Source organism: Puma concolor, chromosome A3 (genome assembly GCF_028749965.1).
Source record: "Puma concolor isolate L17-30 chromosome A3, mPumCon1.1.hap2, whole genome shotgun sequence".
Taxonomy (NCBI): domain Eukaryota; kingdom Metazoa; phylum Chordata; class Mammalia; order Carnivora; family Felidae; genus Puma; species Puma concolor.
Window position 1 is genome coordinate 7,180,838 of NC_141669.1, and position 4,661 is coordinate 7,185,498.

Sequence of the window (4,661 nt, forward strand, 5' to 3'; positions counted from 1 at the left end):
CGGGGACAGATCCCTCGCTGGTCTCCCCTTTCCTGGGTAATGAATCCCAAGTCCTTTATCTGTTCTCCTGTTATTCAGTAGCCGCCGGCTGAGCCTATTCTCCGTGGCCAGGGCACAAACGAGGCTGGGCGGGGGACCCAGAAGAAAACAGCTGCTGTGCGGTGCAGTGCGGCGAGGGCTGGAACACAGGGACGCACAGCCACCAACTGACCACAGGACAGGAAGGGTGGCAGAGATGGGGACATTTGCGCGGGGCCTGGAGTAAGGAGCAGGAGTTCACCAGACAGGTGAGAGGCAGAGGAGAGAACAGAGTGATCAGAGCCGGAAAAGCGAGGGGCGCTGTTGGGACGACAGGCAGGTGTCGGTTGAGGCTCCAGGTCAGGGGTGCGTAGGGACAGGCAGCCCAGCACTGGGGGCTGTCACCGGGGCCCCCCTGCAGGAAGTCAGTGGGGCGCTTGGGCAGGAGGGGACCAGGATGAGACTCGCTGTCTGTGACTTCAAGTCGGACCATGGATCTCCTCCAACCGACTCTGAGTTCTGTTTTATTTCTAACTATATTCCCGATGGACAAAAACATGAATAATCACGACAAACCCTTACCAAGCACTTGTTCTGTATCGGGCCTTCGTCTCAGAGCCTCACCGGCATTAATTCATTTCATCCACACAAAAATGCCAGTGGCGTTCCTTAATTATTCCCACTTTACAGATAGGAGGTGGAGGCAGTTAGTCTGCACAGCTGCTAAGTGGCCGGCCTGGGGCAGGAGGCAGGCAAGGCTCAAGACGTTTGTCTCACTGGATGAAACCAGACAAGACCCAAGACTGGCTCTGGCTGCAGCATGGAAGCTGGTTAGGTGAGGCCGCAGGCGGGGTGACCAGGAGGCTGCTGCTGCTGCTGCCCAGGCTCGCAGAGCGACCCCCGCCCTCCACCCGACACTGCCCAGGATGGCTCAGGTCATCAGTGACCGTCTTTGTGGAAACTTTTTCATTGTGGTGATTTTTTCTAGTTTACATTCCCCTGACTGTATCAAACCTTTCCTGCTTTCAAAATTGAGCCCTCCTTCATTTGTCAAACATTTACTAAACGCCTGCTTTGTGCCAGGCGCTGTGCTGGCTCTGGGGACGCCCAGATGAGACGGGATTCCTCCTCTTGCTGAGCTCGCGGTTCGGTGGGGGTGTTAAGCACTCCCAACATCAAGGCAGTGGTAACTCCACACCTGCAGGGACACCTATGCTGTCACCGTCTGGGGACCAAACTCCCTGTCCCATGTCCCCCTTATCCATGAAACGGGGAATAAAAATCCTGCCTTGGAGGATCCCTGAGGACGAAGGGTGCTCACACAACTCCCTGTGCTCACTTGGTGCTCACTGAATGGTAGCGTCTCTCCCTTCTCCTTGTTTCCTGCCAGAGCAGAAGCAAACTTTTCTCGAAGACTGGGCATCCTGGAGCAACCCCCCATCCTAGCGGATGTGCAGGAGGACAGTGAGCCTCACACTGCCTGGGGCACAGAAGAGGAAGCCACCGGGAACACAGGCTGGGGTAGCAGGCGAGCTGGGGCTGGCTGTGCGGTTCCCAGAACCTTCCGAGAAGGCCTTGGCCCTGGCCGTCCTTCAGCTGGTGGATCGCATCCTGCAAGGACACGTCTCCTTTAGAGAGGGCATTGGAGGAGGGCTGTAGGAGCACCACAGTGCCCCTGCCCTGCTTGGGCGCTCATCATGGACTGCCCCCCCCATCTCAGGCTGGCAGTTCCCCTGAATCTTCCCTCAGCCTTGGGGTGAGTTTTTTCTAGCTCCTGAGGGTCTCCCTTTCTCTCCAGCCCCCTTGGGTCCGGCTCTGTGGTTCTAGTGCCAGTGGCCATGGAACTGGGCCCTCAGGGGCCTCACCAGTGCCCAGGTCCCTCTGAACCCCCATAGGCCTTCCACCCAAGGACTGGAGACAGGGCAGGGCACCACACTTGCTTGGTTGGGCTGCATGCTGTGTCCATTTTGCAGATGGCACCCAGAAGTTAAGCAGAGATACTTACGGGTTCCAAAGCATTTCCAGTGGACTGGAAAGATGATTATGATGCCATGTTTAAAGGTGAAAATGGGAGGGACGCCTGGGTGGCTCAGTCGGTTAAGCTTCCGACTTCGGCTCAGGTCATGATCTCAGTTTGTGACTTAGAGCTCTGCATCGGGCTCTGTGCTGACACTGCAGAGCCTGCTTGGGGTTCTCTCTCTCTTCCACTCTCTCTGCCCCTCCTGTGAGCTCTCTCTCTCTCTCTCAGAATAAATAAATAAACTTAAAAAAAAAAAGAGGCAGAGACTGGGGCTTAGCAAGGTTAACTGACTGGCCCAAGGTCACACAGAGGTGGAGCTGTGACCACACTAGGGGTCTTTTGACTCTTAGTTCATTGCCATCTTATGATTTCTCAGCTGCTCAGATCCTGATGGACACAGTACCCGAAGTCACTCAGTGTTCGTGCTGGATCCAGAGACCGTGTTCCCGAAAGGGGTGCAGACCATGGTGGGTCCAGGCTTGTGGGACTTGAAGTGTATATAATTTGGAGGCCCTTAATGAGGACAAGAACAAAATAGGGCATGAAAGTAACATTCATTTAGAGTTACAAAATTTTAAAAGCAGGTAAATATCGCAAACAACACAAAATCCAGAAAAGTAACATATTTTTATTAATTACTTGCCTGACACACTTCCATAATACTTTCCCCCCAACATTTTTAAGCCACGTGCTCTTTGAATGCCTCTTTACATGACAATGGTTTCGTATTTTCTGTATAGATGATGATTAGTAATTGGTTTGCATTACACACGTGACTTCAAAGTTATACTATAACTAGTATACTATAAATAGGACCACTACAGATCTGTGCCCTATAAAGACAGAAATTTGGATAAATTCGGGGCACCTGGGTGGCTCAGTGGGTTCAATATCAGACCTTGGCTCAGGTCACAACCTCGCGGTCCATGAGTTTGAGCCCCACATCGGGCTCTGTGCCGACCGCTTGGAGCCTGGAGCCTGCTTTGGATTCTGTGTCTCCCTCTCTCTCTCTGCTCCTCCCTGGCTCGCGCTGTGTCTCTCTCTCTCTTTCTCTTTCTCTCTCTCTCTCAAAAAATAAATAGGCATTAAAAAAAAGAAAGAAATTTGGATAATCCAGTCATACTGGATTAAGGGCCTGCCTACTCCTGTGTGACCTTATCTTAACTTAGCTAATTATATCTACAAAGACCCTATTTCCAAATTAGGTCATATTCTGAGGTTCTAGGAAGAACATGAATTTGGGGGCGGTGGGAGGGGGCACTGGGATGCTTAATTCCCAGCTGGTTAGCAAAACATTATTTCTGGGTGTGTCTATGAGGGTGGTTCTGGGAAAGGTTAGCATTTGAATCAACAGTCTGAGCAAAGAAGACGCTTTATCCAGTGCGGATGGACGGCACCCGATCCACTGAGGGTTTAAATAGAAGCAAAGGCAGAGGAAGGGTGAATTCACTCTCTTTTTGCTGGAGCTGGGACATCTTTCTTCTCCTGCCCATATGCTGGTGTGGCCAGTTCTCTCTGGCTTTCAGCTGCCCACCAGGACTTAGCCTATCATTTCCCCGTTCTCAGGCCTTTGGCCACGGATTGAATTACTCCACCAGCTTTCTGGGGCTTCCAGCTTGCAGATGACAGATTGTGAGACTTCTCAGCCTCCAAAACTGCATGAGCTAATTCCCATAATAAATCTCCTCTTCTAGAATATCCGTATATAGCCTATATATCTTGACTAACGCAGACACTATGCAACCCAGTACACGGGGTAAGCCAGAGTGGAACGAGACAGTGGCCTTCGCCCACTGGGCGAAACAGCTTACTTTTGCAGATCTTACAAGCACACTTGACCTTGTGAATGCAGGTGCCGGGGACTTGGAGGCACCTGTGCAGGGAGGAAGGGACTCTGAAGCGGGAGCTTCCTTCAGGTATAGGAGAGGGGAAACAAGGGGGGGGGGGGGCGGTGGGGAGATATGAGGCTGTCTCCAGAAGCTGGTGGGATTTGGGGTGGTGGGAGCCCCGGGGGCTTGCTCAGAGGAGCAGGATAGGAAGAGCATGCGGGGCTGCAGAGGGTGGCTGTCTGGGCCCCTCTGCGAGGGATTACTCCTCATTACTCAGGAGGCTGTGAACCAGAGTCCCGGTGATGGTGCGATAATGGGAGGCCCAGGCCTGTGCTCCCCACCTTCCTTTTCCTGCCAGCCCATTCTCCCGGGATTTCAGAAAAACCAGCGGCCTCCACCTTGACTCTTTGCACACTCTTCACCCGATGGCAAGAACGGCAATAAAAATGATAGCTGTTTATCGAGCTCTTCGTTCAATGAATATGTGCTGAGCACCTGCTCGGTGCCAGGAACGTTTCTAGCTGAGATGCAGCAGAGAGAAACAGAGGACCAGGTCGCGGCTCTCGTGGGGCTAAGACTCCCGGGGAAGAGAACTGAGGAGTTAATAAGGTACCCGTGTGTCAGACGGTGATCGGCGCAAGGGGGGAAAGGGAAACTGGAGTGAGAAAGTGGGGGTAAGGAGTGCGTGTGGGGTTTAATTTAAATAGGCCTTACTGAGAAAAGGGCATTTATTCGCTCAGGCCCGTCTGGTGGAAATGGCCCGGGCAGGGAGTTGAGGGCAGAAGCGGGGAGAC